This window comes from Patiria miniata, unplaced genomic scaffold (assembly GCF_015706575.1).
Source record: "Patiria miniata isolate m_02_andy unplaced genomic scaffold, ASM1570657v1 HiC_scaffold_10, whole genome shotgun sequence".
Lineage (NCBI taxonomy): Eukaryota > Metazoa > Echinodermata > Asteroidea > Valvatida > Asterinidae > Patiria > Patiria miniata.
The window spans coordinates 15054179-15070136 of NW_024037048.1; positions in this window are offsets into that span (position 1 = coordinate 15054179).

The following is a 15958-nucleotide window of genomic DNA, read 5'->3' on the forward strand; positions in this document are numbered from 1 at the left end:
CACTGAACACTCAGGTTTATTAGGACAAAAGATATTGCTCAAACAGGGGCGGATCCTGGAATTTTTGCAAGGGGAGGGTCAGGCTCCTAAAAAAAATATGTCAAATTGTTGTGACAGGCGAACGGGTAATATTTTGTGTGCATGTTTCTGGATCTGCGCCTGTCAAACTATTTTGTCAAATTTTGACCTGAAATGCTTGTAATTTGATGTATGATGACGTCATGACGACGTCACTAAAATATCCACATCTTCACACTAAGGTTCATGTTCATATCAGGTTTTGTCTTTCTGCAACTTCTTTTTGCATTTTAAATTCACCTAAATTTGACCTACCAGTAACCCCGGAAGGAAAGGTCAGACGACTTTACCTTCGAATATCAAAAATGTTTATCAATCTATAGTCAATCAGATTTCAAAGTGTGAACATGATTGTTCATTTTGTTTATGAGGTTTTGCAGTGAAATTGCTTGTAATTAAATACCTGATGACGTCATTACGACGTCAGAGTATAAAAAGGTATACCTCTGAGTCAGTGTTGATGTTTGTTAAAGGTTTGAAGTCTGTCCTGTTCAGAAGAAAAGTCGCAGATAATTATTGTCAGAAAAAAAACACGAAAGAAAGAAAGAAAGAAATTTCTTAACATTTCCAAACAATGATCGGGTAGTACCCGATCACCCAAATATAATTATCAGGGTTTTGTTGTTCGGAATGAGGAATTCCTGTCTGACATTATTTCCGCCTCTACTTTCATTTCGCACGCTTCAAACTAAATTATTGTTCACATACTGACTGGTTTAGTTTTTGAAAAAGTTAAAATCTTGTCACTATATGGATAGCACACTGTACATTCACGGAAAGTTGTATTGTCAAAACAAAGGCTATCAGTAGGACTTTTTTTTAGTCATATCTGATTACAGTATTTTGAAGAGTTTAAAACATCAAGTTCCCTGCTGATTTCAGAATAGTTTCAACTGATTGTGATTAATGCTTAAACAAATTCACGCACTTTTAATACTTTAAAAAATATGTCTTTCTTTGGTTTACAGAAGACATATTGCGAAAGCTCCATTCTTTATAAATAACCTCACCAATGAAATCAGTATGATCAACCACCCCTTATTTGCTTCCTCATTTTGCCATTTTAATGTTATCAATTTAATTTTAAAACACGGAAACTCTGGTGCAATGTACTCACATTGTTTCCCGGCAATCACTGAAACTAATTCAGGATCAACAGTTATGGGGAAGTTGGTCACGGAAGAACGTTTATCAGGAAATCCGGACATCAAAAACATGCCTGTCTTATTGTGTGTTATTGCTCAAGCAGTACCCTTTCAACTTTGTCATTTCGCTAGAGTTCACAGTGCGCTTTGATCATCAAGTTACATTCAATCATAGCGGGATGAACGAGTCATGAATATAGAGGGCGCAAATACAAACGGACCGGATCGTGATGATGCACACAGTTTTATACAAGTTCAAATTGCTTTATTTAACTGGATGAATTTGTAGAAATCATGTGTAGAGTTGGTGTTTCTACAAATTGCTCAGGCTTTTTGTTCGCCTGAAGAGATTGAAGCAAAAGCTCTCGGATGAATTCACTCATGTATTTGCATGTAGGGTTCCACTCAGCATGCCGCTGAGATTCTGTTGGATATTTGGACAAACAGCCATATCGATTTTTGGCTTATTTTTCGAATGTTTTTGGTGATTGGTACAGATTTTCACAAATCTGAAATATTTTGCGAGACAAGTTTCAGTTGACAAACAGATGGAGGCTTACTAGAGCGAAACCGGTGCGCTGATTTCCTATCCGGAAAATAAATCTTTATTTAACGACTGTAACTTGACTGCGCTAGTCCAGCTGTAGTGTTTGCGCCCCTACTTCCTTGGCATGAGATCGACTTCCCCCACAAATGCAGAAACTGTATGCTCATTGTGATTCCTATAACTACAAGTTCAAGCAACCTTGAACCAGTTAGAGGAACATATGATCAATTGCTCACAATCTTAAGTATGATGCAGCACAACTAACTTTTGAACTTTTAGCTTAGTTGATGCTATACATTTGACCAAAACAGATACATTAAAGGGATTATTTTTTGGTTCTTGTCACTGAATTTCGTTGCTAACACACGTTAATAGTCTGCCCACCGGCACACTATTTCGAAAATGTCTTCAGTTTTTTAAGACGATATATCTTGTCTGATATAACACTATACATACACGAAATAAGTAACTGTCAAAAACAAGGTTGTTCAGGTTCGACTGGTTTTGAATCAAATTTTGGATGCATTTTTTCAAGAGCTCATTACATCAAGTTCCCTGCTGTGATTCAGAATAGTTGAAATTGATCGGGATTCGCACTTATTCAAAATAATTCACGCACTTGTAATACTTCAGGTAAAAAATTACTGCGTTAACATTTTGGTTTAAAGAAAACAATTTTGCGAAAGTTCGACTCTTTACATTAAACAGTATATAGGTATGATCAACCACCCCCTTATTTTCTGCCTCGTTTTTTCCTGTTTAATTTATCATTTTAATTTTTAAACATGAAATCCTGATACGATGTACTCACATTGTATTCCGGCAATCACTCAAACTAATTCAGGATGAAGAGTTATGGGGAAGTTGGTCACGGAAGAACGTTCCTCAGGAAATCCGGACAACTCAAACATGCCTGTCTTATGATAACTTGTGTTATCAGTAAGGTGGATACATGTATTCTCAATACCCTTTGAACTTTGTTGTTAAACTGTGTCATTTCGCTAGAGTTCACAGTGCGCCATTCCGGTTTGATCATCAAACATTCAATCACTGCAGGATGAACGTGTCACTGAATAAAGAGGGCGCAAACACAAACGGACCGGATCCTGATGATGCTCACAGTTTTATTCAAGTTCAAATTGCTTTATCTAGTTGGATTCATTTGTAGCAATCATGTACAGCGTTGATGTCTGTGCACATTATTCGTCCCTTCTGTTCCCTGTCAAGGGCGGATCCAGAACACAATTTTTTTGGGGGTAGCCCCCCCAAAAAATTTGGTCCCCGGAGAGTGGGTCCAAAAAATTGCGGCGTTGGCTTCACGGGGCCCGCTTAATCATGGGCCCCGAATTTTTTGTAATTCTAAATGCTCTGTGGCGATCTGAGGAAATTTCTGACCACTTTAACCATTTTTTGTTTCGAAAAGATGGTAGTGTACCCAGTGCCTGCCTTTATTGCGACGTCACTTAAAAACAAAATTGTTTTTTTTTTGGGCGGGGCGGGGGGGGGGGCATGGTCCCCTCCCCCCCCCCCCCCCCGGATCCGCCTTGTCCGCTGTTCGTCTTAAAATATGAAGCACAAGCTCTGTTTGCATGCAGGGTTCCACTCAGCATGCCACTTAGATTCCCTTGAATATTTTCTTGAAATGGCGATAGTAGTATTTGCTGAATACTTTTAAAGTGTTTGGTCAGTTGGTACACAGATAATAATAAAAAAATTATGGGACATTATTCGGTTAACAAACAGATGGTGGCTGATGCTAGTAGTCAAACCGGTGCGCTGATTTCCAATCCGGAACATAATTATTTTTTGTAACGACCGTACCTTGACTGCGGTGCCCACCTGATTTCCGCCGCTACTTCCTTGGTATGAGATCGATTGTCCTTGATAATGCAGAAAATGTATGTTCATTGTGATTCCTACAATTTCAAATGCAAGCAATTTAAAAAAGAAAACATAGGATTATTTGCTTTTGAATCTTTTTTTCGTGAGAAGCAACAAAATGGCTTAAAAACTTAAGAAGGTCGCAACTAACCTGTTGAAGTTTCAGCTCAGTGGATACTATCATTGAGAAAAAGCAGAGAAAACGTATGCACTATTTTGATGGATCTCGTTACTTGATTCCGTGCTTTATAACACCTTAACTATTTTTTTTAATTTTAAAAACACCTGCAAAGTTTTCAACCGATATATCAGGCGAAATACTTTCACCGGGGTATTTGATACCAGTCTAATCTTCACTCTCAGCATTGCAAGGTTTCTGTCATTAAATGTACTTTTCCGGGCAATTGCAAATGATCCTACGTGGCCTTAAATTCTTTTTGCATACAGATTTCTCGCAGAAAATCTGGGCATTTGTTTTGGTAGTTACTGCGTTTGATTCGAAAATATTAAATCCTTCAAAGAAGACATGAATATTGTTGCTCGTGCGTGGGTCTGTTCAGGGCCGTTGCATGCAGGACGCATTCCGCTTAAAAAGTATATTATCAATCCAGATCACATTTCGCCCGACAGAGATTTTGATCTGGGGTGTTTTACTTGTGAAATTCAGCTATGCCTCCCCCAACAGCCCCCAAGATATCTCCCAGCGGATTTTCAATGACTCATTTTCGTTGGTATTATTTCCAGCTCGCAATCTGCTGAGTGTTGAGGATTCCCTTCGTGATAGAATTCAAGAACGTTACATCGAGGTGAGTGTCTGTTATTTGACATTTTCCTGACTCAATCATCAGAACAGAGCAGTGATTTTGGTGGGAGACTGTATTTTTTTCTCTACATTTATACACCTTTTGGTCAAAATTTTAACAGAAAACATCGCTCGAGTGATATTCCCTCCCTATAACACCCACCGTAGAAATGTGCCAGACATTTTGGCCTGCAGATTCCTCGTTAAACTCATCAGGGTGCCTCGAACTTATAGCGGAAACACGCTGAAATTTCCTTCACATTTTTTTTATGCAGGTACATCAGTTGGCAAAAAAAGAGAACTAAGATGAAAACAAATATTGATCACACCAATATGTAGTTGCTGTGTAATCAGATTCTTTGGAATTTGTCTTCTTTTATTTATTTTTTAAATCGGAATTGTGTTCGCAACCGTTGTCCTAATTCTTTCTTGATCGTTCATCACTTTGTAATTCGTTTGTGATTGTTTATCAACTTCGGGAATCATAACATATAGGTTTTCCCGTCCAATTTCGCAACTTGTTCGTCCAATCTGTGAGACTGTTCATTACATTGAAAAAAGGTCGCATTTAGCGCATTCGATTTTTAAAAATATTTTACACCCCCAAAGCGTGAAGGCAACTTTTTCGTGCAAAAGAAAATCCATTTCTTTCGTTGGTTTTCGATTTTGCACTGAGTGTCGGCGAATTTTTAAGAGGTAGTATTCATTTTCAACGAAAGTGCAATGGAATAGGAGTCCATTTAATTTGCAATTCGCAATTCGCCAATCGTATTGGCCATAAAAAAAATCAAATTTATATGATTTTTTCTTTTTTTTTTTACTTCCAAAGAGTGATTACAACAATTAACAAAGTAATAACTTAATTGTTCTTACATAAAAATCTGTATTTTGACATAGTATTATATCGGCGAGTGTTCTAAATGTATTTCCTTCTATCACTTTGACACTTTACATTGATACAGTTCTGTTCTGCTTTTTTCATATTCCCTTCCCAGGCATTCCAATCTTTGAAATAGCTGTAGATTCCTTAATCCAAACTTTTCAAAAGCCATGTCATTTTATACTCCGTTTTATCACTATAACACAATATCTTGCTCATGCAACTTCCAAATATCATTGAACCGTGCTACTTTTGTAAACGTATGCATCAAAGTGAATTCCCGAGCGGGACTGAAATTTAAAGCACAAGAAATTCAATGCACAAGTCACGTAATGTGTTGCTTACTTTTCAAGCGTGAATGAAGAATACCCTCAATTATTTTGAGCTGTCGCTATTAAAGTTCAACCGGGTGTGAAAAGGTCTGCATGTTTTATGCGATTTTGAATAAAAATGTTTTATTATTATTATTAGCAAAGTATGAAATTGGGCGGGAAACCCTATACAATTTCATAGTGAAAGAAAAAGTTCATTTCTGCTTTAAAACTCATAGTGAACTGGAGTTAAAAGTAAATTTGCCTGGACAAGTGCAACAAAAGCTTAGAATGCCAACGAACTTTTGACCGAGTTACTAGTGTCAAAAAAAAAAGATTCATGACTTCACAAAATTAATTTGAAAAAAAAATCGTTTCAATAATAACGTATAAACAAATTGATAGCTTATTTCACGAATCAGTCAATTCGAAAGAAATTGAACAATGCGCCATTAAAACAGGTTGTTTTTCTTGACGAATTCGGCCGAGAAAACCTATTTTAATTACTTGACCCTAATAACTTGGCGAGTATCTGTTTTTGAGTGGCAATGTATCCCAATGAGAAAAAAATCTCACTCATTTATCTTAATTGATAATAAAATAGTATTAAAATGTAAACGTAACCAGTATTCGTTTGTATGTTTTTTTTTCAGCCTACACTGAATTCCTTGTGATCTCTTCTTGGACCTGATCTTCAAGAACGAACCATCGAGGTGGGTGTGGTGAGGTTTAATTAATGATTCTATCAGGACCGGGGAAGGGGCAAGATGTAATCCGCCCCCCCCCCCCCCCCCCCAAAAAATACTACAGCTCCGGAACGCTTCGCCCTATCGGAATGCATTTTGGTGACCTTTCTTAACTCTTATTGGCGGGCGAAATAAAAAAAATCGATTTGATGGGTTGCCACGACAACCGGTTTTATAAACTAGGCTTTTCATAAATGTTAGCCCCTTGATCCCTCATACGCCACTGTTATATAACAAAGAAAACATTCTTCGAACAATGATTCCTCCAATCTCATTTTTTGGGGTTTTTTTTTCTTCAAATCTGACGGCGGATTGTCATGAATTTTAGACTAGTTCTCCTGTTTATCAAACCTCAATATTTTTCTCTACTCTTCCCGTTTTTAAAAACTATTTTATTAAAAAAATCTCACCTGATTTGTTTCAGTTTAATCGTTGTTATTCTGTACAGAATGAAAATCTTCGTGGCAACCGTTCTTTCAATCGCCCTCCTTCTGGGTAACTCCGTCAACCTCCGAGCTTCCGTTACTGGGCCGGTTGCCTCGGACGGTGATGGTCCTGCTTCCCAGGCGTGTCCGATGTGCTGCCAGGGGTCGGCTGCAATTCCCGGCATACCAGGTCTGCCTGGGTCCCTAGGTCAGCCAGGGTCAAAGGGCGAGCCAGGTCAAAAGGGTGATATTGGACAGATTGGACCTATAGGTGAGCGTGGAGCAGCTGGGCCTCAAGGGGACGAAGGCATAGGCCAGCCCGGAAAAATTGGTCCAAGAGGAGTCCCAGGTGTTGTAGGGCCAACGGGGGAATCTGGTGTCAAAGGTCAAAAGGGTGAGCCAGGGGAGGCACCAGACGACTCCAACCAGCGGGTAGCATTCACCGTGGTGAGGACGAGCGGCTCGTTTACCTCTACGAGTCAGGACACCCGTTTGCCCTTCCAGGAGACCGAGACGCTTCTGCCGGGTACCAGCTTCGATCTCGAGACCGGCACGTTCACGTGTGGTGTGCCGGGCACCTACGTGTTCATGTTTTCTGTGTGCAAATATTCTTCCAGCAGCCACCTGTACGTTCATCTCCGGAAGAACGGCGACGTGGTTGTCTCTGGCCTTAGCACTGATTCAAGTCCCTATGAGCAGGTGTCTGGGAGCGCGGTGGTGGTTCTGCAGCGTGGAGATACGATGTATCTCACAATGGCCGGTAGGGCGACTAGTGATTCCTATCACTACACCTCATTCAGTGGCTTCCTCCTTCACCCCGAATAAACACAACAATCCACACAAAAAGATACACGAGCATCGTGTTGCTGATTTTTTTAATCGCTTTCCATTGTTGCCGAAACATTAACTAATGAATTAAAACAAATAATGATCAAGGACAATGTCACAAAATATTATTATTAATGTTTTGGCAGAGCGCATGCGCCGATCTGTATACTACAATGGATTTGCCAATTTTTTTTGACTTTCTGCAAAACAAAATATTTAGCTTTATGCAGGAGTATTGAGATATAGTGAAAAGTATGCGTTAAGTTTTTTGACAACGATTTTTTTTGGGGACCCATTGTAGGCCTATCGAGAAGTATTTTGATGGAATATTTTTTCAAGGCAAGCTGGGTCATTATTTTTTTTTAGAAACAAAAGATTTGCAATATAAAAGCAGTGCCACCATATGTATCCAGAAATGTTAACAACTAAAAAAAAATGTGTTTATGGTGTTATCTCGACCAACTTGGATTTTTTAGGCCATGTTTCTGACCGCCATTTTTTTTATTGCCACATTTGGTCAACATATAAAATAACGTGTTTTCTTTCCCGAAAACAAATGCAACTTGTTTGTAGTATTGGGTATTTAAAACAGATTAATTAAACACAATAACTGTATCCTAATTGAAGCAAACAAAGTATAAAAGACATACAGACAAACAAAATATTTTGCTACCTACCTGGATAATTTTAGAGCGTTTACTATAACATGTTATTTTCTTCGCCATATGTTCCCTGTATGCCCAGCACAGATAATGTCAATTAAATCAATCCCATGCATGTATCAATTTTTATTTCATGTCACGAAAAAAGTCTCGAGTGATTGAATCTGATTTTCTTATAGACTTTAAGCTTGGCATTTGGATTAACAATTGTTTGAAATATTCTAATGCTATTCACAGCAATTAGAATACACTGGTTTTTATTAAATGATTGCATTATTTTAAACGTTATAATATGTGAGAATTATGTAGAAGTAACAATTGACTGGCTATGAAAACAGTATGCATAAAACCTCATTCTGAGGATTACCAAAAGCACCACCATTGTTGATAAATACTCTCTTTTTTCGCTTGGCTTCGTTATGAAAAAAACAATGATTTTAATTACTCTCAGTTGAAACAGAAACGTGCCCATAGTAATGAAAAAAGTGGAGTTGGCTGTTGTTTTTAAAGCCCGTAAAAGTGCGACAAGTGTTTCTTGATTAAAAGACTCCAAATTATTTGAAGACTTTTATTGTTCTTAATCAGCATTACTTGATTGCATTCAAGAAACTCACTTTGAAAACATCACATCAGTGAAAGTGTGAGCCCGTTAGATGGTAAAGAAACAATCTTAACGAAATCAATCAAAACAAAGCACAAATTCCATTCAAGTGAGGAGGGTCTTTCAACTGGTTGGAATTGTCCTTTGTCACTTTATCATTTCAAGTGAATTTCTTTGTATTGACTTTTATTTGGATACCATATTTGGTCAGGTGATGCAATTAAGTCCCCTGCTGCACATGTACATGTAAGCTGAACAAGTACGCTTCCTGGGAATAGGTAGACTCCTGCAAGAAATAAAAAAAAAGGTTATAATGGACCCTTCCTGCATGTCAATCAACAGTGCACATTGGCCAATCAGATCACCACTTTTGATCCGGTGACCACAGTAGCTCAGTCAGACTGGGTCACAAGCACTGTTAGATCTATTGCTCACCTCGCCCCCATTTTTTGCACCAGCGGTTAACACCCCCCCCCCCCCAGATTATTTTGTAAAGAGTGCCCTTTTTACACAAGTGACCTTTTAGTTTTTACACAAGCGTCCTTAGTTTTGTTTAGAAAGTTTCTTGTTTCGCCAGCGGCTTTTAAAGAATTTTTGGTATTTCGTGTAAACGTCAGCAATTGTGCCGCCATGAAAAGCGCCACCCATTGACCTACCGCCGTTTGTGAGTTAACCACGCCCCTTAGACAACTCTATAAGCCTTTTCGCTGATACCGCCATCTTTGAATTTTTTTTTTTTCGGGGGGAGGGGGAGGCATTACAGTGAAAATACGTCTCATCATGCAACTGTTGCTGAGAATGATGGGATGTCTTTTCAATGTAATGCCCCCCCCCCCCCATTTCAAAGATGGCGGTATCCGCGAAACGGCTCATGGAATTTTGTACGTTAACTTTTGTTTGTCTCAGATTTTGGCGTTCTGCGTCCATTTGTATATCATGTTTAGACAATATTTTACAAGCTGCGTTGACGCAATTCCACCGTGATAGGTTAATTGTCCGATAGTGGCCATTATCGCCGGTTTGTACTTACATGACAATGAGCTGAGACTCCTGGGAATGTTGGCGAAGCAATTCACGGATCTGCATCTGTCTGTTGGTCTGAAAGAAAAAAAAAGATTTCAGGCGAAAAAATGTCATGATTTATTGATGTTTACTAAAGTCGAGTTCCATGCACTTGGCAAATCAAATGAACTGAGAGTTGTACGAAAAATGGATTGAAAGTGATCAATCTCATTATTGAAAATCAGCCTCCAGAATGTCAAAGGTTGGACCCAATTAACAGATGTTGCAAGACTGGACTTAAAATCACACAAACCAGGGACTTAGCGTAAAGTGGATACTGGGAAAGCTTTAAGTGTATTGTCTCCATGCATGGACAAAAGAGGGCGCTTTATAGTAAAAACAAGCAGAAACCGGAATGAGGGACACTTCACTGGTTCACTCATGCTGGTTATCGTGTATTTGGAACCAGCATTTATAAGCCACGATGGCGCCCAAATGGCCCTCGTTTATAGTTTTCTCTGTGGAAGGGGGGGGGGGTGTGCTTGGGTGCAAGGAGGAGATTCTACCTTCTCGTTGAGCGTAGTGACTTTCTCCTTGCTGATCTTCCAAGGAAACTTCTCCGTGGTCTCCCCTGCTTCCTCATCCAGCATCCAGGGTTTGGCCAGCTCCTTGAACCGTCTCAGGATCTACTCCTTGGGCTTCTTGTTCAGGTCCGGGATGACCTCTACGTCCGAGCAGTTGATGCGGAACTTGCTGAGCATGTTGGCCATGTTCATCTTCTCCCTGTCCATTTGCTCCTTCTTGTCCGTGGTGGCAAAGACGCGCAGCTTGCATTTCTCCCAGTTGGATTTCATGGAGACGAGGTGAGGGATGAGTAGGGTCACGCCTGGGCAGGGGGGGGGGGGGGGGGAGGTGGGGGGGGGGGGGCGGAGGTGGGGGATCACAAATAAAAATTATGCAGGGCATTATTTCCCTCTGACATAAAGCATGAGTTTCCTTAGACTTGCAGCCCTCCAGAATAACCTATGAGATCTCTGAAAGGCTCCATGAAATCAATTGGACACTGAAACGTATATTAAAATAATAAGGCCAACCAAGAACAAAAAGTGTGGTGTTTTCTACTACATACAAAAAACAATTGTGTGGAAGGGTAGGTAAAATCTGTTTTGGGGGTTTGACATTTCAATAGCCTAAAAATATAGGGTGGGATGATAGTCATTAAAATTTAATTTTTTCTCTACTTTAATTTGCATGCATTAATTAACTTGTGAATCATTCTGCCGACTACTGACCAACTTACACAAAAATGAATACAAAGTTTATAGTTTTCACTGTGGGGGGGGGGGGGGGGGGGCTTGATCCCAAGGAGGAGATTCTACCTTCTCTTTGAGCATGGTGACTTCTTCCTTGCTGATCTCCCAAGGAAACTTCTCCATGGTCTCCCCTGCTTCCTCATCCAGCATCCAGGGTTTGGAGAGCTCCTTGATGATTGTGTTGGTCTTGATCTTACCCAACCAACAGCACAGAACTCCATCTTGGGCAAAATCTTGTCCTTGTACCAGCCTTCAGAAAAAGAAAAAAAAACAGTCAATTGTTATTTAATGATCGTTAACTTGGTTATCGTTCAGATCGGAGTAAACCTGAAGTTAACACAACCTAGATATACCTCACGGTATACCAAACGTTAAATCTGACACCGTGGCAGCAAGGAGATTTCCACCTTTCTATGAATATGCCTTTGAATGAGCATGACGACTATTTATAAAAGATATAGACATATATCATACTCGGCAATAGGGATAGTCAGTGGAAAGAACTTGTGTGTACAAAGTTACGCGCAAGACTCAGACTTGTTTTAAGCGAATTACTGAGAAGACGACCATAATTATTGGTAATGAGGATACTTTTATTATGGAGTAGATTAACCATCTTGGTTAGGGGGATATTTTTTAGAAGGGAATTATGGAGGAGACTAAACCATGCTTGGCTCGGAGGGTGCTTTTTTTGAAGGAAATTATGGAGGAGACTACCATCTTGGCTTGGAGGATATTTTTTAGAAGGGAATTATGGAATAGACTAACCATCCTGGCTAGGAGGATATTTGTTTTAGAAGGGATTTATGGAGAAGACTAACCATCTTGGCTAAAAGGAGCTTTTGAGGGAATTTATGAAAGAGACTAACTATCTTGGCTAAGAGGATATTTTTTTAATAGGGAATTATGAAGAAGACCAAAGATTTTAGGTGGAAAATGGACTGGAATATTGATGTTTAATATGTCGAGTTCCACTTGGCAAATAAAATGAACTACTTAAGGGTTGTTCAATTTGCACTGAAAGTGATCAATACTAATATTTGAAAAATAACCCACTAGAATGTCAAAGGTTTGACACAATTAACAGATGTTGCAAGACTGGACTTAAAATCACACAAACCAGGGACTAAGCGTAAAGTGGATACTGGTAAAGCTTTAAGTGTATTGTCTCAATGCATGGACAAAAGAGGGCGCTTTATAGTCAAACAAGCAGAAGCCGGAATGAGGGACACTTCACTGGTTCACTCATGCTGGTTATCGTGTATTTGGAACCAGCATTTATAAGCCACGATGGCGCCCAAATGGCCCTCGTTTATAGTTTTCTCTGTGGAGGGGGGGGGGGGGGCTTGAGTGCAAGAAGGAGATTCTACCTTCTCGTTGAGCGTAGTGACTACTTTCTTGCTGATCTTCCAAGGAAACTTCTCCGTGGTCTCCCCTGCTTCCTTATCCAGCATCCAGGGTCTGGACAGCTCCTTGAACCGTCTCAGGCTCTACTCCTTGGGCTTCTTGTTCAGGTCCGGGATGACCTCCACGTCCGAGCAGTTGATGCAGAACTTGCTGAGCATATTGGCCATGTTCATCTTCTCCCTGTCCATTTGCTCCTTCTTGCCCGTGGTGGCAAAGAAGCGCAGCTTGCATTTCTCCCAGTTGGATTTCATGGAGATGAGGTGAGGGATGAGTAGGGTCAAGCCTGGGTGGGAGGGGGGGGGGGGGAGGTGTTGGGCGGAGGTGGGGGGGGGGGTTCACAAACAAAAATTGTACAGAGCATTATTTCTCTGACATAAAGCATGTGTTTCCTTAGACATGCAGCCATCCAGAATAACCTGAGAGATCTCTGAAAGGCTCCATGAAATGAATTGGATACTGAAACATTATATTAAAATAATATCGCCAACCAAGAACAAAAAGTGTGGTGTTTTCTATTACATATAAAAAAAAAACTGTGTGGTAGGGTAGGTAAAAATCTGTTTTGGGGGATTAGACATTTCTATAGCCTACAAATATAGGGTGGGATGATAGTCATTGAAATTTACTTTTTTCTCTATTTTGCATGCATTAGTTAACATGTGAATCATTCTGCACTACTGACCAACTTGCACAAAAATAAATATAAAGTTTATAGTTTTCACTGTGGGGGGGGGGGGGGGGGGGGCTTGATCCCAAGGAGGAGATTCTACCTTTTCTTTGAGCGTGGTGACTTCTTCCTTGCTGATCTTCCAAGGAAACTTCTCCATGGTCTCCCCTGCTTTCTCATCCAGCATCCAGGGTTTGGAGAGCTCCTTGATGATTGTGTTGGTCTTGATCTTACCCAACCAACAGCACAGAACTCCATCTTGGGCAAAATCTTGTCCTTGTACCAGCCTTCAGAAAAAGAAAAAAAAACAGTCAATTGTTATTTAATGATCGTTAACTTGGTTATCGTTCAGATCGGAGTAAACCTGAAGTTAACACAACCTAGATATACCTCACGGTATACCAAACGTTAAATCTGACACCGTGGCAGCAAGGAGATTTCCACCTTTCTATGAATATGCCTTTGAATGAGCATGACGACTATTTATAAAAGATATAGACATATATCATACTCGGCAATAGGGATAGTCAGTGGAAAGAACTTGGGACAGGTGTGTACAAAGTTACGCGCAAGACCTAGACTTGTTTTAAGCGAATTACTGAGAAGACGACCATAATTATTGGGAGTTCAGGATATTTTTATTATGGAGGAGACTAACCATCTTGGCTAGGAGGATATTTTTTTTTTAGAAGGGAACTATGGAGGAGACTATAACCAGCTTGGCTCGGAGGGTGTTTTTTTTTAGAAGGAAATTATGGAGGAGACTAACCATCTTGGCTAGGAGGATATTTTTGGAAGGGTATCATTTAGAAGGGTATTAAGGAGGAAACTAACCATATTGGCTTGCAGGATATTTTTTTAGGAAGGAAGTACAGAGGAGACTAACCATCTTGGCTAGGAGAATATTTTTTAGAAGGGAATTATGGAGGAGAGGAACCATCATGGTTAGGAAGATATTTGTTTTAGAAGGGATTTATGGAGAAGACTAACCATCTTGGCTAAAAGGACATTTTTAGAGGGAATTTATGGAAGAGACTAACTTTCTTGGCTGGGAGGATATTTTTAGCAGGGAATTATGGAGAAGACTAACCAGCTTGGCTAGGAGGATATTTTTTTAGAAGGGAATTATGGAGGAGACTACCCATCTTGGCTTGGAGGATATTTTTTGAAAGGAATTAATGAGGACAACCATCTTGGCTAGGAGGATATATTGTTGTTTTTTTCCAATTGTTTTATTTTTATAGAAGGATCATGAAGTATTAAATATCGTGACAAAGGATGAATTAGTTATAATGCAGGCTAGGGGGTTTACTTTGTTAATGAGGAAAAAGGATTTTGAAATTGGGAATGAGGAAGGAGGTTGAAGGATTAAATGGAAAGAAGGGTTTTACGTTTATGCGTGGAAGATAAGGAAAATGACAAACGTTTATTAATAATAGAACAAGTGAGAATTGTGTAAAGATAAGAAAGTACGGTCTCTCCATTCTCGCCAACAAATCACCCACTCTTTATGGCATTTATGTCAAATCACAGACAACTTGCAACTGTAGCAGGTTACTTATGATCTGCACCGCTAGGTTCTGACCAAATGCTTCACAAGGACAAGCTTTTGTCAAATCACAGACAACTTGCGACCATAGCAGATTACTTACGATCAACACGGCTCCGCATATGAGAAGGGCTGTGCTCTTGGTGATATGGGAGACGAAGTAATCATAATGCTTCACAAGGACAATCTAATGTCCAATCACAGACAAATTACAACTGTAGCAAATTACTTATGATCTGCACCTCTAAGTTCTGATCATAATGCTTCACAGGGACAAGCTTTTGTCAAATCACAGACAAATTGCGACTATAGCAGATTACTTACGATCAGCACTGCTCCGCATATGAGAAGGCTTGTGCTCTTGGTGATATGGGAGACGAAGTGAACCAGGGCAGGCCTGCATCCAGGGCGACCAGTCAATGCAATAATCTGTGGCCTGTACAGGGAAATACAACAATCCACAAATTGAAAGGAAGAGGGAATAGAACCTGGGACCTCCGCATTGCCGCAACTCTAGAATGCAGGGCCACTACACTCTACGTCTTGTTTGTCTATTTTTCATGACTAGTTATGCTAGAATTCAATTCAATGTGTCACTTAATAGCGTGTCCAGCTGGACTGTCGTTTCTGTGCAAAAGTGAGGCAAATATTCTTTTTGGACTGCAGGAAGCCTATCGCCAAGTTTTTGTATATTCTTTTAATATTTTCTAACTCCGAGTCATTTTATTTTTTTCAAGTCATTAAAGAAACATAAGTTAAATTCAATAGGCATGATAGGGTAACGCGTTATTTCGCTTTGTTTAATTGGGGATTGTTAAAATACATATCTAATTGACATGATTAGATCTAAGGATAATAGTTTTCAGCCATTTCCAATTGGTAAATTCTCAACCTTACCTTTTTAATAAAATTTGGTCAAAAACTTCACTTTCCTCTAGACAATGCTTTTCATTCACCATGTTCACACGACTTTCAAAATATTTATAAAAGAAATACGTGTACCAAAAAATGCGTTGCTCAAACCACAAAAATAGCTGCCTAAAATTTGAATGAATGTCAGAAAGCAGGTTTTTGGTGATCACAATATTTGTTTGTCTTTAAAGTGTGAATAAAA